The sequence below is a fragment of the Pseudorca crassidens genome, chromosome 4 (genome assembly GCF_039906515.1).
Source record: "Pseudorca crassidens isolate mPseCra1 chromosome 4, mPseCra1.hap1, whole genome shotgun sequence".
NCBI lineage: Eukaryota > Metazoa > Chordata > Mammalia > Artiodactyla > Delphinidae > Pseudorca > Pseudorca crassidens.
Genome location: NC_090299.1, coordinates 6123971 through 6150864, shown reverse-complemented (window position 1 = coordinate 6150864; position 26894 = coordinate 6123971). Strand labels below are relative to the sequence as shown.

The 26894-nt window shown below is 38.2% G+C and overlaps 1 long non-coding RNA gene across 1 annotated transcript in view; it reads left to right on the top strand.

Moving 5' to 3' along the window:
• Positions 1-17222: 17222 nt before the first annotated feature.
• LOC137223071 (uncharacterized) overlaps positions 17223-26894 on the top strand; it is a 114710-nt gene continuing 105038 nt past the window's right edge. The window contains exon 1 of the long non-coding RNA XR_010942707.1: positions 17223-17346. This is a non-coding gene — a long non-coding RNA (uncharacterized lncRNA). The remainder of the gene's footprint in view (positions 17347-26894) is intronic.

Sequence of the window (26894 nt, the reverse complement as noted above, 5' to 3'; positions counted from 1 at the left end):
CGCAGCCTCTTTAAGTACTTCTGGTGTGCCTATACATTTGAGATGGTTCAGCAACTCTAAACAAGGCTCTCAGAATAAAAAAGGGCTGTATCGATGTGGGTGCTATGAAAAAAAAAAGCATCACCAGCTATTTATCCCCTCATTCTTTTATCCTGGTCTATCGGAAGAACTCTTTCAAGGAAGATCAGCTGTTTATCTGTTGGTTTGAATGTGGCTTAAGTTTAGCATAACCAAATAACTATCTACTAAATTGGGAAAATTGCAAAATAAAAGGGATGTTATTAATAATTAAGATAGGATGACAGGCATAGTCCTGAGAGTCCTGTGTCAACCAAGTTGTGTCACCCCCTTTCTCAAGATGTATGTAGTGTTAATGGCTCTTTCCTTCTAGAATACAATACAAATTCACCGGTCAGTCTTTCCTTTCCTGGGGAGAAGTGAGATATTTGGTAAATTTGGATTTCAGGGATTGGAACAGGATGAATATTATTACAATATCTCGAAATGTGGCCAGGGCCCAGAATTTTTTTAAAACTTTTTTTTTTGTATAAATTATTTATTTTGGCTGCATTGGGTCCTCGTTGCTGCGCGTGGGCTTTCTCTAGTTGCAGTGAGTGAAGGCTACTCTTCATTGAGGTGCCTGGGCTTCTCATTGCGGTGGCTTCTCTTGTTGCGGAGCATGGGCTCCAGGCACACGTGCTTCAGTAGTTGTGGCACGCGGGCTCAGTAGTTGTGGCGCACGGGCTTAGTTGCTCCGCAGCATGTGGGATCTTCCCAGACCAGGGCTTGAACCCGTGTCCCCTGCATTGGGAGGCGGATTCTTAGCCACTGCGCCAGCAGGGGAGTCCCAGGTCCCAGAATTTTTAGTGCTTTTCACCTATTTACCGTATGCCGAGGAAAGCCTGGTTCTTTCACCATACAGTGATTAGAAACAAGGCCTCATTACCTTAGAGATATTTGAGTTATAAGAGTTCTTTAGTAGATATAAAAGCCCTTTATAGGAAATATGTTTTATAATATTTTCTCCCAAACTGTGGCTTGCTTCTGCAATTCATTAACAATGGCTTTTGAAGAGCAGAAGTTTTTAAATTTTAAGAGACTAAAATATTAACTTTCATTTTCATGCTTTTTGTCTTATCTAAGTCACAAAGCTTTTTCTTCTATTTTTTCTTCCATTAGCTTTACAACTTTAGATTACACAGATATATTCAGTATCCATTCTGAGTTAATTTTCATATAATTTTTGCAAATTGCTGTGAAACAAGGATTGTTCAATTTTATTTATTTGTTTGTGTATCTGTTTATTTGCATATGGGTATCCAAGTGATCCAGCTAATTAGTTGAGAAGATGAATCTATGTGGCTGGATAATATGCCATTTTTTGAATATACAATATGTTATCATTTCATCACTTGAGGGATATTTGGAGTGCTTCCACTTTTTGGCTCTTCTGAATAATGCCATTATGAACATTTGCATACATGTGTTTGTGTGTACCTGTGTTTTCAATTATCTTGTATTATTTTTAGGAGTGGAATTGCTGGGTCATATGGTATTTCTATCTTCAGCTTCTTGAGGAACTGTCAAAATGTTTTTTGTCGAATGTTGGTCACATTTATATTCCCACCAGCAATATACAAGAGTTCCAGTTTCTTAACATCCCTGTCAACACTTGTTATTGTCTTTTTGATTATAGTTGTCCTAGCGAGTGTGAAGTGTTGTCTTACTGTGGTTTAGATTTGTATTTCCCTAGTGACCAACTATACTGATCATCTTTTCATACACTTATTGGCTACTTATATAATTCTTCAGAGAAGTGTATATTCAGATCCTTTGCCCATTTCTAAATGGGGTTATGTGTCTATTTATTGTTGAGTTATAAGGGTTCTTTATGTATTTTGAATACTACTAGGTCCTTATTAGATATATGATTTGCAAATATTTCCTCCCATTGTGTGTGTTGTCTTTTACTTTTTGATTGTATCCTTTAATGCACGAAAGTTTTCAATTTTGATGAAGTCCAATTTATTTATTTTTCTTTGGTTGTTTGTGCTGTAGGTGTCGTAGCTAAGAAGTTATCACCTAATCCAAGGTTATCAAGATTTACACCTATGTTTTCTTCTAAGCATTTGATATTTTTAGCTTTTACCTTAAGGAATTTGATTTCTTTACTGTATCCTACTTGGATTTTGTTGAGCTTCTTAGATGTGTAAATAAATATTTTCAGCAAATTTGGAAAAAACTTGGCTATTATTCTTTCAGGTATTGTTTTCCCCCTTCTCTCTCTCCTCTCCTTCTGGAGCTCTTATTAGATATATGCTGGTGTACTTGATGGTGCCTCACAGTTTTCTGAGGCTCTGTTTAAATAATCTCAGCTGATCAGCCTTCAAGTGTGCTGAGTTTTCCTTCCATCTGCTAAAATCTGCTGTTGATTCCCTCTAGCAAATTTTTCATCTTAGTTATACTTTTCAACTCCAAAATATCTATTTGGTCCTGCTTTATAATGTCTACATCTTTATTGATATTCTTTTTTTTTGGTAAGACATAAACCTAATGTTTTTCTTCAGTTTTTAGATATGGTCCTTTAGTTCTTTGAACATACTTAAAGGATTTATGTCTTTATCTAGTAAATCCAACAGCTGGATTTTCTTAGGAAGTTTCTATTGACTGCCTTTTTTCCTGTATACAAGCCATAATTTACTGTTTCTTTGCATATCTCACAATTTGTGTTGAAAACTGAACATTTTAAATAATGGAATGTGGCAGTGTTGGAACTCAGATGTTTCTCCCTCACCAGGGTTGTTGCTATTGTCTGTTTAGTGACATTTCTGAACTCGTTCTCTCTCTTTCGCTATCAGCCAATAATTGGACAGAGATTTTTCTTAGATGCCTCAAGTCAGTAAGCCTCCCAGTCTTTGCCAAGGGACTCTGTATGTGTTCTTGGGGCATGCCTTCAACCTCTTCCAGAGTTTACAACTTCATCTTAGCCTTCACTTTCTTTTTACAGAGTCTCAAGATTAGCTGGATGTGAACCGAATTAGGGTCTTCTCAGGTTTTTCTGGAGCATGCACACTGCCCTGGGTATGTGCACAGCTGTACAGATATGTGTAGCGTTCTACATTCCCAGGAATATGCTGTAGAATTTCAGTATCCCTTACAGACATCTCATTCAACCCAGAGCTTTTTCCTTTAAGCTTTTTGCTAGCCTATTATTTGCCCCAACTCTTTTTTTTTTTTTTTTTTTTTTTTTTGCGGTACGCGGGCCTCTCACTGCTGTGGCCTCTCCCGTTGCGGAGCACAGGCTCCAGATGCGCAGACTCAGCAGCCATGGCTCACGGGCCCAGCCGCTCCGCGGCATGTGGGATCTTCCCGGACCGGGGCACGAACCCGTGTCGCCCTCATCGGCAGGCGTACTCTCAACCACTGCACCACCAGGGAAGCCCTGCCCCAACTCTTATTTACCTCTTCAATATTCAATAACTGAATCAGGTTGTTTTATGATATTCAGGAATTGCCTGTGATTGATTTTGACAAATGTCTTTAGGCAAAGGCTGTTTGCACTAAACTTAATAGTTCTCGAGTACATAGGTTATTATGTCTTCTGCAAATACAAATTGTTTTACTTTCTTTCCAGTGTGTTTGCCTTATTGAACTGGGTAGAACTTCAACCACAGTGTCAAATAGGAGTGATGATAAAGGTCATCTACCCTTTTATTGTGATCATAGGGAGAAGGAATTCAGTATTTCACCATTAAATTTGATGCTATCATGGGATTTTTGTAGATATCATTTATTTAATTGAGAAAGTTCTATTCAGTATCCAATTTGCTAAAAAATTTAGGACAGGGTGTTGAATTTTGTCAATTTTTTTTTTTGCATCTATTGAGTTAATCATATGGTAAGTTAAGTTGATTGATTTTCAAATGCTAAACTACCCTTTTATTCCTGGGGAAAACCTCACTTGGAATAGGATATATATAAATTACTCATTTTTGTGTCTATATTTGTAAGGTATATTGCTCTGTAGTTTTATATATTCTTTTGTAATATCTTTCTGTCTTTTGTTTTGATATCAGGGTAACACAGACCTCATAAAATGAGTTGAAATTGTTTCTTGTTCTCTTATTTTCAAGAACTTATATAAAATCAATATTATTTTTTCCTTAAATTTTAGAAATAATTTAACAATAAAGGGATCTGGGCCTGGAATATTATCTATAGGAAGGCTTTTACCTATGAATTTGATTTTTGTAATAGAAAGATATAGAGTTATTCTAGCCATCTATTGCTTTTTAACTGGGCTTTGGTAGTTTGTCACTTTCAAAGACTCTGCCTATTTCGTTAATATTATTGAATGTCTTGTCATGAAGTTTTTTAAATAATGGAGGACTCCAAAGACTTTTTCTTAGGAGAGTTATAACTGTCTTACTGAACTAGAAATTAGAACTAAGCATTTGAACACAAGAGTATACATATTACCATTCTGTCGTCCAACAGAACAATCATTATGTTATCACACAATGTGTAATCTCTGAAAAATTCCACCCATGAGAGAATGAGAATTAAAGTCATATGATGTCTGAGAATTATTAAGAAAATTTTTTTGTTTTACAGATCCACTTAAAGGGACTCAGGGACTTGCAGTGTTTGATAATTTGAGGGCTGCTGGCGTAATCCATCTTAGAAATTGTCATTACTATTCACTAAGTTGCTTGGACAAGAAATCTAGGAGAAATCCTGCCTTCATTTTTTTCCCCTCAAAACCCAAATCCAATTCATCAACAGTACATAGCCAAAATACAGGTATAAGATTATTCACTTGTTTTAGTTGGCTTTAGATTCAGTGTGAGTTAAGTGTGATATGACCACCATATTCTAAACCTCCTCCCACCTCTATTTTTCCATCTAGTATAATTACTTTCACATCTTATAAAAGTCTCTCGTCTTTCCATCTATCCTTCCGCTCTCTTTTATAATTTTAGGGAAGAAAGTCATCATCTTTAGAAAGGCTACCGTGTGCTCTGCACCCCTTCCCATTCCATCATGTTTTCCTCTCTGTTCTAGTGCTTTACACTTTCTCCCTGCCTGAGATACTCAAGCATTTAGAACATGAGGGAGAACTACAGACCTACTAGAGCTGTTTATAGCAGTTGCCTTGTGTCTGCTTCACTGGTTACAAACTGACTTTCCAGTTTACCATGTCCCTAACTTATTTCAAACTATTGGACCAACACCCTCACAGGATCCCAGCTCTAGTTTCATGGGCAGAGATCGTGTTTTTGTTCTTCCTAGCATTTTGTAATCGGTTTTCCCTAATTGATTTGTCACTCCAAATTCTTCAGTTCCTCTGGCTCCAGTCTCTGAAAACCAGCCTCTAATACAGACAACCAGACCTTTGCCAAATTGTAGCCTATGACAGAGAGTGGGGTTCAGAAAACTTCATCTTCACTTCCCTTATTTGCATCATTCTTTATCTTTTGCTCACTAATACATATGCTAAAAAAAAAAACCCATAAAATTCTCATTCTTTCATCCTTCTTTACTTTCTTTCCTCTTTATTCTACTCTTTGTATGATACTACTTATAAAAAGGAAAAATTTTTTTCTAAGTTGAATGTTTTAAAGGGAAGAACTTAACATTCTCTTCTAGAACGGAATGTTTATAGATAGCCAACAGATTTGAAATCCTATCCAAGGTCGGCCAGCAACATATGGTTTTGTTTAGAAACTGTGTTCATACTGAAATAGGATTTTGCACATCCTTTACACAACCAACTAAAATTTCTGGATACCGTTTTCGTAATTGTTTACTGAAACCAAATAACATGTTTTGGCATGACTCCAAGGATCCATTAAATCGAAAGAATCTCATCAAAATGTCAGAAGAAATGACTCAAAGTCAAAACGTTAGTCCAAAAAAAATCACATTTTGAAAATAGTATTTAAAGAGTCTTCCCTTACTGTGAAAGTAGTTGGCAAATTTAGATATGCGGTATAAAAAGAAAAAAACATCTGCAAAATATTTTACATTTCAGGTGATAAGGCCTCTTCCAGCTTATAGGAGGCATCCTATGTGGCTATTAGGATTAAAAAAGTGGGATCAGTATGTTTTAAACTTAAGCAGAGTCACAGAGGAAAAAAGTTGTCTGAATTCCTGGGTCCTTCAACTAACTTGAAGTTGGTATTTTTGGTCTAAGATGACTAATATTTTAAGTATTGATATTAATAAAGCTATTCTGACAATATATACGATGATTTTATTGTAAGAATCTATCATACTATATTTATTTGACCCACTGGGCTAGATAATCTGAATCTCTTTATTTTTCTCCCTTTGACACCTGTCCAGACTCCATTTATTTGCTCTCTCAACCACTCAGTGTTTTAATACCTTATTTTCTACAATCTAGTATTACAAACATGAAAGTAATAAAACCTTTGTTTACTAGAGGATTTTAAAGAGTAACTTGAACATTTGCTATGCACTTCGAAATTTTATAAGAAAGTGATTTTCACATGGTAAGCATTAATATTTATCAAATGGAAATTATATTATTTTCAGGAGTCTTATTATTTTCAGACTCTTGTGGATAAAAACATGATATGTGACTCCGATTAACTATGTAATCCATAGTTTTAGTTAATGTACATTTCTAACACTTCACATTATTACAGGACATCTGTAGGAAGCAGTTCCGAGGACCTGCCTCCTTTTCAGAAAACAAGAGCCTCACTGAGAGGCAGCATGGGAATGCCAGGATGACTTGTGTTTAAAACTATAACATCAGTTCTTACTCATTTGGGCCCTACACAATGAGTACAGTGTGCAGATTATTACAATGAGATTCATATCCTTATGCTGACAGCCTCCAAGAACTGTTATGTATTACTTCATGTTAAAAAGAATTAAGTTTTCATAGTATCAGAACACCTCATTGTAACTCAAATCCAATATAAAATTAAATCTTGTTTTATTGATCCTCTAGATTAGTTTTTGTCTCCTCTGGACTGTCTATAAAGAACCAATTCAGATAATCAAAATTAATCAAAATTAATCAAATTAATCAAAATTAAGTTTAGTGGGAACATAACATTTAGATGAATAATAGCTGGATTCCATCAGTCCATAAGACTATTTCAAAATAGTCTTACATTGAAAGCATACCTAGGAAATAATGTAAATAGAATTATGACAGTTTTAAATGGTTGAAAGCTATTCTTATGATAATTGAATCCATCATTTATAGTACCAACAAAAACCATCCTAATACTGATAACCAAGGCTCCAGGTGTTTCCTTCCTAAAACACAGATTAGCAGTCATGATTTTCAGGTTCTTGATATTTCTCTTTACTTTTTTTTTTAAGATTTATTTGGTATTTATTTATTTTATTTCTTTATTTTTGGCTGCCTGGGATCTTAGTTGCGGCACGTGGGATCTTTGTTGAGGCATGCAGGATCTTTCATTGTGGCACGTGGGCTCTTTGTTGTAGTGTCCGGGCTTCTCTATCGTTGTGGTGCGCCGGCTTCTATCTAGTTGTGGCGTGCGCGTTTTCTCTTCTCTAGTTGTGGCGCATAAGCTCCAGGGCACGTGGGCTCTGTAGTTTGCGGCACGTGGGCTCTAGTTGAAGCACGTGAGCTCAGTAGTTGTGGCACGTGGACTTAGTTGCCTCATCGCATGTGGGAGCTTAGTTCCCTGACCAGGGATCGAACCCGTGTCCCCTAGCATTGCAAGGCGGATTCTTTACCACTGGACCACCAGGGAAGTCCCCTCTCTTTAATTTTTAAAAAATAGCATTTAAAATTTTGGAGGCTCTTGTCACATATGCTAAGCAATTCCTATGTATTGTTTGTAATATATTTAACAGCCAGAAGGGAGAGATACTGTTATTCTCCATTTATAGATGTGGCTTGGAGGAATGAAGTCACTTGCCTAAGAGTAAACCCATGAACCTCTAACACGGACCTTAACCAGGACAACACAGAGCATACTGGTTACTATGGAGCTTATATGTGATGAGAGTTTAGCAAGAATTTTTTTTTTTTTTTTTTTTTTTTTTTTTTTTTTGCGGTACGCGGGCCTCGCTGTTGTGGCCTCTCCCGTTGCGGAGCACAGGCTCCGGACGCGCAGGCTCAGCGGCCATGGCTCACGGGCCCAGCCCGCTCCACGGCATGTGGGATCTTCCCGGACCGGGGTACGAACCCGCGTCCCCTGCATCGGCAGGCGGACTCTCAACCACTGCGCCACCAGGGAAGCCCCTAGCAAGACTTTTAATAGGAACTTGGACTCATTTCTTTTCAAAAACTCAGAATGCTCAGCTTTATACGTTTATGCACTTACATAGAATTTATGGTATACTAAGCCATCCAAATAATACTAGCATAGTGTAAGATGTTTGTAGAATGAGGGAGGGAGGGAGGGAGGGAGGGAGGGAGGAAGGAAGGAAGGAAGGAAGGAAGGAAGGAAAGAAAGGAAAGAAGGAAGGAAGGAAGGGACAAAATTTTATTACTCAGTAGCAGTGGCTATTTTTCTGACTGATTATAAATTAGAGGGTTCAAAGTACCGTAAGGCTGGAAGAAAAATGCTGAGACAAAAAAGCTTATTCTTTAACATTAGAGAAAGATAACTATTTGCTGTAAAAACCAGTCAGTCACTACGTATTTCACATGCAAACTTTTCGTATTTAGGTGTCAGCATTTGACTAATCTAGTTTATAATTTTTCCATAGTACCAGTTATCTGAAAGTAAAGATAATTCTTTCTTGAACAGTTAAAGTTGTTATTCCTTCAAACAAACTTTATTATGAAATCGGTAAATATAAAAAATAAACAATGTTTTGTATGGGTAATTGAGTCATTTTAATGTATATATAATTATCAGTCATTATAGATGGAAAAGATACAGTTAAAATAATTTTTTCAAACATTTTCTTTCAAACATAGATTCTGATATTCTGAAGTGGTTCTAGCTCATTAGTGAAATTAAGTATTATACATATGTCTTTGTGTTTGTTTATAAAAATATCTCATGTTCTTCTAAATATAATTTAAATTTGTTTTCACAGTAAGTTTCAGACTTCTCTATTAAAATTTATTTTTCTTAAGGTTTTTGAAAAAGTAACACCGGATTTTATTTTGAAATCAAAGAATTGAGAAAGGCTTTTTAAACTCACTCTATTGCACCTATAGGTATGTCTATGGCTATACACTGGTGTCACTTATACCCTATTTAAGTTAGCATACCAGTGTAAGGGAAAAAAAATGAAATTGAATAGAACATCTTTGGTTAATTGCCTCTGCTTCGGTTAAAATGAGCTTTGTATAAGTGTAAAGTGAAGTCAGACATGAACACATGGTTTAAGGGCACATGTACTAACAGAGCGATCTGCACCCAGAGCAGTCTGTGCTGGCAGGGGCGTGGCTGTGGTGGATACATGAGCGGGACGTGAAGTGGTGTTAATTCCAGACCAAACCCCTGTGTGCAGTCGCGACCACTGCAGTGCTTGTTTGACTCCTCCAAACTTTGAACAGACACTTTTTATATTGCTTATAAAAATGGTAATTGAACATTTATTCAGCCCGTCAGTCTCAAGGTTGACTGACAAAGATTGCAGAGCATTTATTTACCTTAAATCCATATTTCCTTACTCAAGATGTGGTCAGAATTTTAAAGAAGCGATAACAGCATGCAAACAGGTATCGTATAATTCCTGGGGGCCTACTTGTGGGAAATACGTCTGAATTCGAAGATGAAATTGCACTTTCATAAATCACTAAGCGGCATTGTGGGAGCTTTGTGATATTTTGAAAAGAGTTAGTCAGGTTGACCCACAAGACAAGGAGGTGAACATATTCTCATTATCTTCAGGGCGGGAAAAGCGAGGTGGCTGAAAGCACCACCTCTGGAGCCTGACAGCCTGTGTCCACATTCTGCTGTGCTGCTGACTGTGAACTTGGGGTAGGGGTGAGGCTCTTCAACCATCAGTGCCTCCATTCCCTCACCTTCAGTGCAGATAAAAATGCTTCCTCAAAGGGCTTGCTGTGAAGACTGAGTTAATACATGTAAAGTATTTTGACTGGAACCTCACATATGGTAAACCATAGGTAAGGGTAGTCTGTTGTTAAGCTGGGATCTTCCCTCATTTTAACTGCCTGGTAGCAGACTGGGCCTTGGGACAGACAGAAAGAAAGGGAGTGTTCTGCTCAGGGAGCTGTTTGGGTATGAATGCAGTAATCCCGGTGATGCTATGAGGAAGTGCTATAAGGATCTCTTTTGCAGGTGAAGTGACCACCTGGGCTTGCGTCTGAGTTTGTCACTTAAAAGCAGTATTATCTTGGGAACGTTACTTAACCACTTTGCGTCTCAATTTCCCCTGCAGTGAAGTAAGAAAAATACCTACCTCTCAAGATTTGGGGAAAGATTAAATGGATTACCACCTATAAAGGGCATAGGACATTATCTGGCGTGTAGTAAATAGTCTATAAAGGTTAGTGGTTTCTACTCATACAAAGAGAGTGTAAGGCAGAGATGATTTGGATAGCATTAAGTAGGAAGGAGTAGGGAGAAGTAAGGAATTAAAAATGGGATAAAATAATTAACAGTAAATATTCTCAGAAAAACAGAGAGTACTACCTGATGGCAGAAAGAAGGACAAGATTGAGTGAGGGCGGTCAAGAGTCTACATTTTTAAAATACAGTGGGTCGTGAATCCTAATAATATTGATGAACGAACTTGTGTGACTTTTTTCCTTTAACAAAGCATCTCTAGATTTCAAGCTTGATGCCTACTTTAGTTATTCTTCTAATTTTCTAAACTGATATCTTTAACCATGGTTTCACATTTGTATCACCACCCACTCATACAGTTGCAGATATTTCCAAGATGTTTTAAATCCTTTGATATCTTAGAGATCTCTAATACTTGAAAGAATAAGAAAGATGTGAGGCAATAGTAAGAGGGAGGCTCACTCCAAAGCGAGTGGATTAGTCTCCTCTTTACCTGCCTAGCCACGGAACAGGAATGTCATCTCCTTTCTGAGATGCGATTGATGGTATATGGAAATGGCGGTCGTTCAAATAAGACACAAAGTCCTATCTGGCTAGTTCATTGCATACATACACTCACACAAACTAATGCCTTCCTATTTAGGGATTAACCAAATCAAATAATCAAATTAGATTCTTTTTCTATTTTAGAAATGTCTTGAAATCCTGAACACTTGGGAGAAAAAGAGAATGATAATTATTCAACGGGATAATTTAAAACAAAGTACTTACCAAGGGCAACATCAAGGGTAATGATGTTTTCAGGTGACCATAGGCAAAAAGTCTCCTAAAATATTTTATTATAGCCCAAAGAACACATCTGACATGTATTTAAGCAGTATCTGTTCCATAAATTCATTTTTTAATATAAATTTATTTATTTATTTTTGGCTGCATTGGGTCTTTGTTGCTGCGTGTGGACTTTTCTCTAGTTGTGGCAAGTGGGGGCTGCTCTTTGTTTTGGTGTGCGGGCTTCTCATTGCAGTGGCTTCTCGCTGTGGAGCACGGACTCTAGGCGTGCAGGCTTCAGTAGTTGTGGCATGTGGGCTCAGCAGTTGTGGTTCGTGGGCTCTAGAGTGCAGGCTCAGTAGTTGTGGCGCATGGGCTCAGTTGCTCCGCGGCATGTGGGATCTTCCCGGGCCAGGGCTTGAACCCACGTTCCCTGCATTGGCAGGCAGATTCTCAACCACTGCGCCACCAAAGAAGTCCTAAATTCTTCATTATGTTAATTATAATCACATAATTAGGTAGTTAACTACTTTCATTTAGACCCTTGCTACTCTTAGTATGGTTTATGGACCAGCAGTCTTTTCTAGAAACTTAGAAATACAGGGTCTCAGGCTTCAACTCAGAGTTTCTGAATTAGCATCTATAGTCTGATAAAATCCACAGGTGATTTTTATATACGAGTAAGTGTGAATCACATAAATCTAGACTAGTTTCTCAATGCATGTTTCATATCAGAATCACAAGGTATATAAAATATAGCAATGCCCAGGGTTTACCAATAGAGATTTTATTTAATTCATCTTGAGTGGGACACTAGCATGAGTAATTTTTAAGTTTCTCACGTGATTCTGTTGTACAGCCAGTGTTAATAACAACTGATCAAGATAAGCAAAATGGGTAACTTTTGAGAAACAAACTTTTGCTTAAAAATAAGCAAAATCTCTTTCCTCCAAGAATTGAGCTTATCACAATGAGATACTGACATTTAGACAAAATTGAGAAAGATGTCTTTTATCACAAACCAGAGCAAACATCCTCACCATTAAGGAAACAGGCTGATATAAAGGGGATGCTCTTATGCAAGAAGGGGTCTGGATGAGGAACACCGAAGGGAGACAGTGCACAAATAGGGAGATGCATTGATAAAGCTGAGTTCTCGTCAGTCAGTCAACAAAGTAGATAGAAATAGAATCTGGAATTATCTAAGCATTTTAGAGACAGAGAACAAGTCATTACCGAGTTTGGAATAAGACAAAATTCAAACTATATATATACAGACACACACACACATATATATATATATATATTCATAACCAAGATCCATAGGGAAAAAATAGCAAAAGAGGAAGGCAGTTGGTCAAAGAAGAAAAATAATCAGGAACCAAAATATTCACCAATGAGTCTTAGATTTTCTGGTTAATTTCTAGTTTCGACAGTAAATTTTTTATTGGTTTATTTTGAGGTATTTTGTCCGTCTTCTAGTTTCTGCATGTGCAAAGACCAATTCCAGCTGTAAATAGCTCAGAACCGCAGATGCAGGCAAAAAATAATTGCACAGATTTGGAGCAGAGAGATTGGGGATGGGAACACCAAGCTAAGTCATCCCATGTCACCTTTCATTTCATTGAGTGACTCGAGCCTGGGCGTTCTCCCTTCTGAGTTAGCTGAAGTGCACTCATGATGTTCATCACTGTAACACTAGCCATTTTACATACGTGTTAAGTAATGTATAAATGGTGAAAATTAATGTTTTACGTAAACGTTGCCTGTTTGGTTAGATAGATGTAATTTTGTAGGTTTGGGTAATGACTTACAGATGTGTGGAAGGAGAGACAGGTCTTCCTTGTTACTCTTATTGTTGATGCCTTTACTAAAACCTTTGTTGATTTGCATTTAATCACATCTTTCCAAAGTGGTAATTCAAAGTAAATAAAATTAACAGTCAAATAATCCAATACAAGCTAAAGAATCCACATAATTCATAAATGAATTCCTAGTCAAGTAACAGGCAATGAAACTTTCATAGTCTCTTTTAAAAAGATAATAAAAATTCCCTTTTTGTTTTGTTTCTATACCAATAAGAATTTTTAATGTATTTATAGGGACTGCATGTGTGAGAAAAGACAGACTAGACATAGCGAGAAGTCTTCTTTTGTAAATGAAAGACTGAGATATTTACAGAATTACTGACTTAAAAAAAAAATGTTTGCAATGTTGCAGAGCCTGTTTTTGCCATCATTTAGAGATATGGTAGACAGACTTCACTAATAATTTTCAGGTGGGTCAAAATCATTGTTGCTATAGGCCAATATGGTGTCTGCTGTAGCTCCAGGTAAAAATCTGCTAAAGTCAGGATTGTAACATCTAAATATTAAGGACATTTCTGAAATATCAAACGCTTCTTAGGTAATCCATTCTGAATGAGTCACTGAAAAAGATACTTTTTCTGGAAGCTGATTCAATACTTAGCTGTAAGTAAATTAAACTGAAAATCCCTATAACATTGGAAAATATTTTAATTTATCTTTTCATCTATTTTAAGAATCACAATATTAGCAGAAATGAAAATGTTTGAAAGTTACTTCTGCAGTGTTTGGAATTCTTAATGAAATTCTTAAGCAGCCGTAGGCAATTATAGTTAGACTTCTCATTGGAAATCTAATCCTACGTGATCATTTTACAGAACAGAGAACATTTAATCTGTAAGGTCTTTTTTAACCATAAAATGCTGTCTGTTTCTGGAAAGTATGTATGATTGAAAAAACCGAGATATAATTTCTCATTTTGATAAAACTTGACTCTTTTCAACAATCAAGTCTACATTCTGTCTCATTTTGGGTGAGGATAAAACCTTTTCTGCCCTGCCTTTTCCACTCTCTCCTTTAAAGTTTTTCAGTGAAATATACTTTTAAACTTACAATGCTTTTTGAGCCTGTCCTCTGGCATATTCATACCAAAGTATTTCTCCTTCTTCTAAATTTCAGCTTAAACCCACAAAGTCAACCCTTCCTTTACGTATGGCAAGCCAGAAATGAAATTAGTATTGGGAAGTTTTCTTTTCGAGTAAGATAAGAATCTCATAGTTCCTTCCTTTGGTTGTACAATTAACACCTCTGGGACTTTTTTGGTTACCTGCTGAAGAATGATTTAGATCTTGAATATCAGTGCTTTTGATCACTAAAGGAAACGCTGTGATTATTGTGGGCTGTATAACACTGTTTTTCTACTGAAATACTTTTAAATTGATTTCAGAATTGGAAAGCTAGGTGGGCTCTCCCATGTTCGGTAAACTCTGTAACTTAAGTAGGTCTGTAAATGTGAGGGTAGATTCATTTGAGAAACCAACAAAACTCATAACAAAAAAAGGAGATTGATAATAAAAGAAATATAGTCGGGCTTCCCTGGTGGCGCAGTGGTTGAGAGTCCGCCTGCCGATGCAGGGGACACGGGTTCATGCTCCGGTCCGGGAGGATCCCACATGCCGCGGAGCGGCTGGGCCCGTGAGCCATGGCTGCCGAGCCTGCGCGTCCGGAGCCTGTGCTCCGCAATGGGAGAGGCCGCAACAGTGAGAGGCCCGTGTACCGCAAAAAAAAAAAAAAAAAAATATATATATATATATATATATATAGTCAAAGGCCTTGAGAAAACCAAAAGAGATATAACCAATAACAAGCAAAGGTGACTTAGTTCAAAAGTCATACAACCAAGCAACAAAAAGGGAAATTTGGGGGAATTGGTAAAAAGGGGAAATAGAGGAAGAATGATGGTGCTGTTGTGAGGATATTGGATGATGTCCATTGAGAAGGGAATTACTGGAGAGAATAGCAGAAGGAAATCTATGGTTATGCAGCTTCAAAAGGAGAAGTGGAAAATTATCCCCTAGTTTATTTGTTGTCTGGAATCCAATTCCCTATCTTTCAAAATTATATTCCCTCCTTTCAATTATAAGTCAATTGTTTTTAATCCTTTTTGACATGATAAGTTGACATTGTCCAAGATTTGTAAGTTTTTCAAGTAGGTTTATTCCTCGAGTCTGAATCATTTCTCATCTCAAAATTTTAATAATATACTATCAGTTATATTGTGTTGTTCAAAAGTATCATCCCATTGCTCTAAAGTAAACAGCTTTTTTTCATAGTTTTTTTAATCTGGGCATTGTGAAGGTTTTAAAAGATGGCCCCTAATCTTTGACACTCTTGTATTCAAGAGTAAAGGGAAACTCCCTGCTAAGCCCTCCCCAACTTGCACATTTCTGAGGGAAATAACAAGTTATTATGGCTTCAAGTCACCAAGCTTGGGGCTCCTTTGTACATAGTAATAGATAACTGATACAGATATTTCCACCTGGGGTTGGGGGGTGATTCCATAACAAAAAGCAACATGTGTTATTGGTTTGAGAAGCAGGTAGAAGCCAGAGAAGCCTTGAGGAGAGTCTTAGTGATGTATCTCAGAGGTTATTCAGGAGGTTGTTGATGACAGTTTAAAGGAAAATGAAGGAAATGCCACTGGAAGCTGGAAGAAATGGGGCTCATTATGCAGTGGTGCAAGTGTTGGCAACCTGTCTCCAGCAGTAAATGTGGAAAACAGGAAATGAGCCTAATACATTCAGTGATTTAGGAGAATATTGAAAATCTCACATAGCTGCTTCTTGGCATCCATGAAAAAAATGCAAGAGGCGAGAAGGTGCAGGGTGAGGGACTTAAGTATAAAGGAGCCAGAATTTGCTAAGTTCAAAAATAAAACACTTTCTCTTTCTAGGCCTTTCCATATGACAAAAAAATTCTCAAAATAGTAAATACTTTGTTGCCCCAAATCTGATTCGGTGTGGGACCATAGGCTGGTTAATATCTCAGAAAAAAATGAGATGGTAACTCAGAAACCCTTTCACGTAGACAGAAAGGCTTATGAGAATTAGAAGGGCATGTTTTCCAAATCCTCTCCATTTAACAATGGGGATTCTAAGAGCTTTAAACCTGTTGTCTCAGAGGAGTTCAGCAGGGAACCCAAGATAGACAAGGACTTATTGCAAAAAGACTTGAAGTTGTGGCTTTTACCTAATAGAACCTAATTACGTTCACGGAAAACCCACACAATTTTTAAGAGAACTGTCCTGGTCCAAATAACTCCAGCTTAGAATAAAATGGAAAGACGTCTTTGGATCCCTAAACTTTTATGGGCAGGAAGCTGGTGGAGAAGAATTCGGAGGGCAGACTCGTGAGCTCAGAGAAGGGGCAAGAACCACGGATGAGAATTCCTATAGAGCCGCACTGAGGCCTAATTATCAAAGGCCTAAAGAATGGAAATGGGCCCAGCCTGGAGTTTAACAATTGTGATATACTAGTGACTGCTGTGTGCCTGTTATCCACGGCAAGTATCTTATGCCTGTTGCCTTACTCTGTGCCATGTGTGTTACAGAGAAAATAACTTGTTTAGGTCCCAGGTCTTCAAATTAGCAGAACCATACTCAAGGAGCAGGCTCTGAAAAGCCAAGCCCAAGGAGCTTCAGCTGCACCCTGGTCTTACCTGGACCTGCTTTAGTTAATGAAACTCTGGGCTTTTGAGCCTGAGACCAATTCTGTAATGGGATGAAGTGTTTTAGGGTCTTGAAAGAGGGTATGTGTTACACGTGGAGGGAATGTAGATAATTTGTGGCCCGAGGGCATACTGCGGCAGTTTTAAAGCAGCACGACTCCAAAACGCTTTTGACATTCCTCCCCCTGATCAGGAGGTTTACGTGCTTCATCCTTAAATTTAGGCTCATGGACAGCTTAACCGACAGTATACGGCTGAAGCGATTCTATGCTAGTTTCTAGAGCCAGGGCTGAAAAACGGGTGGATTCTGTTTCCTGTTGTTTTGCGATTGCCCCTGAGACCTAGCTCCTCCCTGTGAGAGGAGGAGACCACGGCAGCCCGTGGGGAGGCCAAAATAGAGAAAACCAAGCCCTTAGCCATCAGTCGGCACAAATTTGCCAGCGTTGTGAGCCGGCTACATGGCAAGTAGGTCCTGCGGCTGAGTCACAGCTGTGAAGGAGAAGCAGAGAACTGATCTGAGTCCTGTTCAAATTGCATATAAGTGAGTAACGTAAATAACTCGTGATGTTTTATGTAACTAAGTTCTGGGGTGGTTTGTATTGCTGCAATAGATAACTGACAGAAAGTTACTATGCAAAATGTACTCAGCAAACCAAGATGAAGTGATTCTTGGGACTTCCCTGGTGGTCCAGTGGTTAGGGCTCGGCGCCTTCACTGCCGTGGCCTGGCTCGGTTGGGGAACTAAGATCCCAAAAGCCACATGGCGTGGCCAGAAAAAAAAAAGTGACTTCACATCTGTACATTTGTATCCCTGTGTGTCTCATAATTCTTAAACCTTGGGTGTTTTCAAGAGACTGCTCTGCTAATTTCTCTGCTAATTGATGTTATCCCATTACAAATCTGCTGTAATACATTATTTCTACCAGTTCCTTACAGTAGCTTAGAAGCAGGATCTATTATTTGCACGTGGGATAGGTCATAATGAAAATTTATACAAAATTAATCTTTTATAGAAGGCGAACATTAATCCAGGTCCTCTAGAGAAACTGAACCCGTAGGAGAGAGGGAGAGCAATTTATTTATTTAATTTTATTTTTTTGCGGTACGCAGGCGTCTCACTGTTGTGGCCTCTCTCGTTGCGGAGCACAGGCTCCGGACGCGCAGGCTCAGCGGCCATGGCTCACGGGCCCAGCTGCTCCGAGGCATGTGGGATCTTCCCGGACCGGGGCACGAACCCGTGTCCCCTGCATCGGTAGGCGGACTCTCAACCACTGCGCCACCAGGGAAGCCCGAGAGCGATTTATTATAAGGAACTGGCTCACGCTCTTATGGAGGTTGGTAAGACTTTTAGACAATACCCCAGGTCAAGTCTGAAGGTCTGCAGGTTGCTGTAGGATGAGAAAGAACTCACGTCCCCGTTCAAGGCTGTGAGGCAGGAGAATTCTCTTATTCAGGGAGAGAGAGGGTCAGCCTCCTGTTCCTTTTTTTTTTTTAATTTTTATTGGAGTATAGTTGATTTACAATGTTGTGCTAGCTTCAGGTGTACAGCAAAGTGAATCAGTTATGTGTATATATATACATCTCCACTCTTTTTTAGATTCTTTTCCATATAGGCCATTACAGAGTATTGAGTAGAGTTCCCTGTGCAGCCTTTTCTGTTTAGTCTTTCAGTAGACTGGATCATCCTGGAGGGGAATCTGCCTTACTCAGGTCACCAATTTACTTGTTAATCTATCTAAAATCACCCTTATCACACTCCAAAAAGCACCTTGTAACACCCAAAATAATGTTTGATCAAATATCTGGGTACCCTATGGCCCAATCAAGTTGACAGATAAAATTAACCATCAGAGGGAGTATTTAGAGCGACTAAAGATTTTATGAGGGCTTCCCTCGTGGTGCAGTGGTTGAGAGTCCGCCTGACGATGCAGGGGACGTGGATTCGTGCCCTGGTCCGGGAAGATCCCACATGCCGCGGAGCGGCTGGGCCCGTGAGCCATGGCTGCTGAGCCTGCGCGTCCGGAGCCTGTGCTGCGCAACGGGAGAGGCCCCAACAGTGAGAGGCTCGCATACCGCAAAAAAAAAATATATATATATATATATATATATTTTATGAAGTATACTGGAGCTAGAAATCCCCATCCCCCTGCAAAAAAGACTTTCTACTCTTGAAAAAAAGAATTTCATTTTTTCATACCCTCAAAGAAATACCGCTGTCTAAATTCACTTCTGTGTGTGCCTGACTTTTCAATCTATCCTTGAAAGCACCTCATCATTATAGGTTTGCATTACTTCCTCCCACTGGAAGTCTTTAATTGGATGCCCCACTGCTTTGTAATCATACATGCAAGTCATATAACTCGATCTTGTAACAGGCTTCACACTAAAATTTTCTCCAGATGAAAGCACTGGAGGTTAGGGCCACATTTCCAGCTACCCAAAAATGATTTAGGGGAAGAAATATTTCTAATAAACATATTTTCTACTGTTCAAATCTTTTACAGATTCTTGACTTTATACAAATATTGAGATAGCAATTGCCAATGGTTAAAAACAGCTAGTGATGACCCTTGGCTATTTTCAAAGATACTGGAATTCTTTTGAGCACTATACTATACTTTGCTACACAGCGTTTCTGGCATCTAATTGTCATTTAAAGGCAAGAATGTAAAGAATTTCAGACACAGAATTAACACAGTTAATTAGTACATCTTCAACATTTGGAAAGATTGCTTGTTTTCAGAATTGGGAAGTACACTGTCAGTTTCAGTAAATTCAGAAATCACAGTGTGGCATAAAGAGTTATGTACAGAGATTAACTTCAATTTCATTTCAGAGGTTTGGATATCCTCCTAGAGCCAGTTGTCATCCTAGGAACTCTGAGGCACCTTTGCATATTTTCTTTGCTTATTTCCCACTGTTTTTATCAATACTGCATTTTATAATAGAAGTTAACACAGAACTGGGTCTAATATCTGGATCTGTCACTAATTAGCTACTTTTGACCTGGTGCAAATTATTTAACCTTCCCGAAACTCAGTTTTCTTGACTGAAATGAGGATAATTATAGTCCTTATCTGATAGAATGATAGAAAGGATCAAATAAGGCAGATGTCTGCAATGTTTAGCAAAGGGCATATTAAACTTTCAGTAAGCGCTATTTGTAAGTATTTTAAGTGTAATTCAATTAGTGGAACTTCTGAAATTAATGTGAGAAAAAAAAATATATATATATATATATTTTTTTTTCGGTACGTGGGCCTCTCACTGTTGTGGCCTCTCCCGTTGTAGAGCACAGGCTCCGGACGCGCAGGCTCAGCGGCCATGGCTCACGGGCCCAGCCGCTCTGCGGCATGTGGGATCTTCCCGGACCGGGGCACGAACCCGTGTCCCCTGCATCGGCAGGCGGATTCTCAACCACTGCGCCACCAGGGAAGCCCAAGAAAATATATTTTGATTCCTCAGGAAATTAAGCGCTCTTTTAAGGAAGGCTCTAAGTCACTCAGAGAGATCTTTGGCTCCTGTAACTAGAACTATAACAAGTGTTGACATTTTCAAGTGAACATGAAGATAAACTGAAGAAGAGTGTTTGTTTTATCCAGTGTTTTCCCCAAACCCACCCCCTGAGACAGATAACCACGTTCATTTGACTTCTTATAGTTTTCATGCAGTTTCAGGTATCTCCTGTTTGGAACTTATGGACTTTCTCATTCTTTGTTCCTGTGCTTGTTCTTTTTTATTCCTAATTAGGCATCTGTGTTGGGTAGATGACTCGTCATACGCATTGGGCACAAATTTCTCTTCAATAATACGTGCCACTTCGCAAATTTAGAAAGCGAGATGTAGGGTCAAGGCTATGCAATAAAATTCAGCTCGTGAAACAAATGGATATTACCATCTCCCTTTAAACTAGACAGCTGAAATAGGATATGGGGGTAGTCTTTTCTCTTTTCATGACATACTTGCTGGAATTCAACCACTCCTGTCAAACATGGAGCTAAAAAGAACTTAGATGACTACCGTCACTACTATCACACACAGACACAGGCGTGTGCATGTACACACACAACAGTTTTCTAAAAACCACATGAAACTACTTATTTTCACATCTGAGCTGTCAGAAACTTGGGTAGCCTGACACATCAACAAAGTTTCTTCCTTGGAAATATTTTATGTGGATTTGAATTAGGAGTTAGTCAACATAATCTTTCATCCAATCATTTGATTTATGATTATGATTGAGTTCCTAATATTATTAAATATGGTAATTTGTTTTAAAAATACCTGCTGAAACATGTGGAAATCACACATAAGGCATGCATTTTCCCTGAAGCAAATTGATGACGTGAAGATTTTTCTTAAGGATTCAATAAAGACAAATGACCATACTCTTGCTAACGTGGTTCTTTTCTATCACTGTGGTCAGTCACCCAACCATTCCAAGGAAAAGTCTCAACTCAGGTCTGTCCTTCCAAAATGAAGAACAACACAACCTGTGTCAGCCTAGCCCAGGGTCAAAGGGCCTGTCTTTTCATCGAGAGCATCATCTGTTTGCTGGGTTAGACCAGTAGTCATGTTCTTATGAAGTTGGGGATGGGAAATAGGTTCTGTCGAATTGCTTTGCGGATCTTTCTTTGTTGTTGTTTAATACATTCTGGGACTATAGTAAAGACCTCAGATGGAGAGAAAGGTCTGACCTTTAATTTCCATGACTACTCTTTGTTTTGAGCTATTAAGGGGGGAAAATACAGTAATAAGGTGCTTTGGACCTTGTTCTAGAAATCAAGTTAGATTTGCTTGTCTGCTCTAAGTTAAATTGTGGGTGGATAAAGATAGCTTATGCCACCATGCTAAAGTAACAGGAAGGAAGGAAGCTGTGAAACAGCAATGAGAGGCAGGTTAGTAGCTATGACCAGGGTTGCACAAATAATTTAGCCTCACTACGCTTAAATGAAAAAGGAAATTGTTGGTCAGAGCTAATGAGCTGTTTGACAGTCACTGTGAAATAACTATGCAAGAGCAATACTATTTTGCCTTTATGCCTTACAATTCTTGCCTCCTGAGATTGCAGAAATATCCATTCCTTGGGATGCTTTAAAGATACATGTTAATGATTTACTCATTACGTAGCCCTCACAATACTCATAACAGCCCTGAAAAAAACCCTGTTTTTCAGAGAGAAAAATAAGATGTTTATGACTCATAAATGTGCATTAAGATAAATACGATAAAAAGTGAAAAATCAGTATTAGAACATAAGTTTCTGATGTGGAAGCCACCTAAGCAGCCCAGCTCCCGTATTACTATGAAAATCCTACCAAGTATAAAACTGTTTTCCCCTACTACTCCTCAGTCTATAAGATCTGCTTCCCTCTGGAAACCATATATCCAACAATAATAAATACAGTGGCAACATGTCTCAACTATTAGAAATTCATATTGTAATTTGAATTAACCCATAATATTATAGGATGGTTGTAGAAATATAGAGAGCAATTTTGTCAGTTATAATGAGATCTTGGTGGTATTTAACTAGATCTCTTTAAGTGGTATACTGGGATGGCCTTATATATGAAGAATTCTAAATCTAAGTGAACTGATGAGGATGATTATAATTTTTGTGACTTTCTGTTTGAATAAAAAAACAAAAAAACCCAAAAACCCACAAGGACTCAGAGGCAAAAAATATACAAATCAGTTTTCACTGCAAAGTAAAGGAGCTGTTACAGTGGAGGATCCCTGGACTGAATGTCAATATTATGACATAGTTTGAGTGTGTTTCGTGTTTGTTAATTGCAGCATTGTTGCTTTTGTTGCGGTCACCCATTTACAATGCTTGGTGTCAGTCTATCTCCTGTAAAAATAAAATACAGCGTGTGTGTGTGTGTGAAAAAAAAAAGAAAAAAGGAAAAATAAAAAAATAGGCCAATTCTTTAATCCATCCAACAGAAATAGTACAATCTAATGTTTATAAGACACCTACTGTAGGCCAGGCACTGTGCTTAGTTCTTCATGAAGATCACATTACTAAATCCTAACTGTGATCAATTCTATCATTATTCCCATTTTGCAGATGTACAAATTATAGCTTGGAAAGGTTAATTAGATTATGCAAGGTTACAAAGCTAGATGTAGAAAAATCAGGATTTAAACTAGTGCTTATAGGGACTTCCCTGGCGGTCCAGTGGTTAAGACTCACTTCCAGTGCAGCCAGCGCAGGTTTTATCTCTGGTCAGGCCACTAAGATCCCACATGCTGTGTGGTGTGGCCAAAATAATAATAATAATAACAAACTAATGTTTATCTTACTATCAGGTACAAGTTCTTGCCATTATTCTTTACTACCCCAGTTAATGTTTTGAACACAAAAATCGTATCACATGTTATGTTAAATGTAAGGATGTATAAACATTCAAGTTCTCCAGATTTCACACTCCAGCTGGTAAAACTAGTTCATATGATAAGAGCAGTACGGAAAGTCTATGCGGTATTTATTGTAGCCCAGGGCAGGGAGTAGTTAACCCTATTTGAAGGGAATATATCAGAGAGGAAGTCTTGAACTATGATTTGAAAAATGAATATATAGATATCAACAGAGTGGAGGTTAGGCAAGGTAGACTTTCACCCATGTGAAAACACATGGGATGTGGAATAAATGCCATATGTATTCAAGGAGTTAAAATTTTGCCAACAGGTTGCTTTATCTGGAGTGTGGAAATCCAGCAAATCAATCAGGCCAGAAAGGATAGGGTTGAAGAGTTGAGAACTAAACAATATTGCATATCATGCTGAGGAATGTGTGTTTTACTCAGCAGATGATGGGAAGCAATTGATAAGTTATCAAGAGAAGCAACATTAGCAGGCTTAGATTTCAGAAAGTAATTCTCAGGTGATAATTTGAAGAACATACTGAAGGAATACGTAATTAAGCAGGTCAATTAGAAATCTGTTGCAATAATTATTTTCAGTTGAAGGTAAAGAAGGAGATTGAGTACGACCATGTTTCTGATATTGGTGATGGAGCTAATGTTAATAATTTAAAAAACAGGTACATAAAAATGTTTATTTTCCCCAGACTTCTAAAGCAACCCCTGGCTCACAAACCTGTACTAAAAATCAAGGAGATTGATTTTCTGAAACTGGGCAACCCTCAAGAGGCCTCCAATGCCCATCTCAGATATGGCCAAGGAGAATGATAGATTACGAAGGATCAACTGGAATGAAAATCTAAGCTAAGATTATGAAGGATCAACTGGAATGAAAAGCTAACTTCACTGATGGGGAGTTTCCTTAAATTGGAAGAAATGAGGGCCTAACTCAGGATGTATTTCCCTTCCAAGACAGGAAAATGTTAGCCTGCATAGTAAGATTTCAGCAGTGTTATGGACCCATGGCCACTGTATAAATCCTAGAGTTCTTTTTCTTCAATTGAATGTATTATTTCAAGTATGCTGTTCTTAATTTAACATAATGGTATTAGGGTACCATTATACATTAAGGGTTGGGGCACAAATTACTTGTTTATTAGTGTGTAAGTCGCTGGGCCAAGAGGAGCATCACTGGAACAAATAGAAATGTGCAGTAGCCCAAGATTTTATTTTGGTCAAGATAAAAGATAGAAATTGCTGAGTCTATAGTTTGGTGCCCTTGGAAAAGTGTTTTCAATGTGCACATATATAGGAAGGAATATATGGATAGGGGATTGGTCAGAAGGGAGGATGATGGCATAGATAGTCACCTGACCACCAGGATCTAGTGTACACTTTCTTTTTAAATAATAACCTACTGATCTAGAGACTATATTACCTTGCTTTCTCTGCATTGGCTTTGGACCCGGCTGTCACTAGTAAAATATCATGAAAAGTGATGTATGCAAGTCCTGTATGCTCTCTTTTTTTTTTTTTTTTGCGGTACATGGGACTCTCACTGTTGTGGCCTCTCCCGTTGCGGAGCACAGGCTCCGGACGTGCAGGCTCAGCGGCCATGGCTCACGGGCCCAGCTGCTCCACGGAATGTGGGATCCTCCCGGACCGGGGCACAAACCCGTGTTCCCTGCATCGGCAGACGGACTCTCAACCACTGCGCCACCAGGGAAGACCTCCATATGCTCTCTTGCTTTCCACTTTTCCTTCGTTTCTTCCTTCCCATAAACTAGAATTCAAATATGGTGCTGCTGAACAAGTTTTGACCAAGTAAATGAGAAATGAGGGTGCCCATTAGCAGTCACGTGCAAGAGCTGGTTTGTACTGGCTTGCAAGAAATGGTTGTTTACATTTTAAACAATTTTATGAGCTGACGGTGAAACACAAGCGTATTTAAAAATAAATGATATAAACTTATAATGATACAGATTATATTTTTAATGTAATACTCAAAATCATTGCTTCTTAGTTATTTTACTGCATCTGAATATTACCTATGCATTTATGTTGGAAGTACTATATAATGGTGTTCTAGTGTCCTTCCCCTCCTATGGCTGCATCCAGTAATGTCACTTTGGTAGCCTGAAATCAACTGGGTTGGAACTATTTAGAACACAGACATCAGCAAATGCTATGAACTGAGGTTTGATTTCACTTTGCAGTTGTTGGAGTTAAGATAGTAATGGGAAAAATATTAATAATGCAGACTAAACTTGAATGTTCATTGTGACTATCGCCTTTTCACTGTAAATAGCAAAACGAAACAAATCGAAACCCTGAGGAAATAGCCTTCCTGTGTTCAAATATTATCTAGTTCAGCAAAGAACTGACTGATAATATTGACCAATAAGTAATCAAAGTCTGACATGTTTTTATTTCATTTTTTTGTGTTTCATAATGTAGAGGAAGTATGAACTAACATCATGTTGCAACTACAGTTGGAAAGCTGGTGGTTAACCTTTTTCTAAGATACTACTGACTCTAGGGGATGGTAGAGCAAAAAGATAGAAGGAAGAACCTGGATAACTAGAAGAATACATGTAGTCTTGTAGCAGTCCTGATCTGTACACCTATGAGAAAGAAATAAACCTTTAGACTTTGGACCACAGTATTAGGGGATATCATTTTTTTTTACAAAAGTTTGGCCTATGCCTTCAAGCAGCTAGAGAGATCCAGGTTGAAGATCTCGGAGAAAGAGTGAATAATTGATGGATCAAAGGGCTAAGTGTGCAAATACGTATCTGCTCCAGGCTCATGTGGTCATGGCCAGACCTAGTTTATCTCTCCTTTATCAGATTATCTTGAGGAATCTCCTTCTCAAATGTCAGTATCAAGATACTTAAGGATATCTTGAGGAATCTCTCATTTCTCAGATAGCCAGTACCCTCCTCTATCTACACCTTAATAGCTGATAGTGTTCCCCTAGCATGTCCCATCTTGGGTTCATATTTCAGCTCCAGGGCTTCCTTGATCCTCTTCCCCAGAAGATGTTGTTGTTAGGTAAGCCATTCCTTCAAGATCTTGCTGGTTAGATGTCTAATTTTATGTGCACTTCACCTAAATTATTAATTAAAAAGTTACTGGTCCCAGAGAACGCCATCAATTATTTTAACTTACAGTAGAGAATACCATGGCTAAACCAAAAGGAAAATACTGTTAGTATAATCAACTATAAATCGTTCCACAAATTCCCTCATGTTATGGACTGAATTGTGTTCCTCCCCAAAATTCAAATGTTGCAGTTCTAAACCTCAGTACACCTCAGAATGTAATTGTATTGGGAGGTTGAATTAGATTTGTCTTTAAATAGGTAACTAAGGTTAAATGAGGTCATATCGGTGGGACTTAGTCCAGTGTGACTGGTGTCCTTATGAAAAGAGGGAGACACACTGGGGAGTGTGTGCATAGGGTAAGCCACGTGAGGACACGGCAAGTAGGCACCCATCTGCAAGCCAAGGAGAGAGGCTTCATGAGAAACCAAAACCACTAAAGTAAGCAACCTCACCTAGAATGGGTATATTTTCCACAAACACAAAGGTAATTGTCTATGAAATGTGATCCATCATTTTGTAGAAACTAGAATGTTAGTTTGATGCTGGAGTGAAGACAAAATGAAGGAGATTCTCCTGTCTTTATATTTAGGAGATAGACGTACAGAAGAAACATT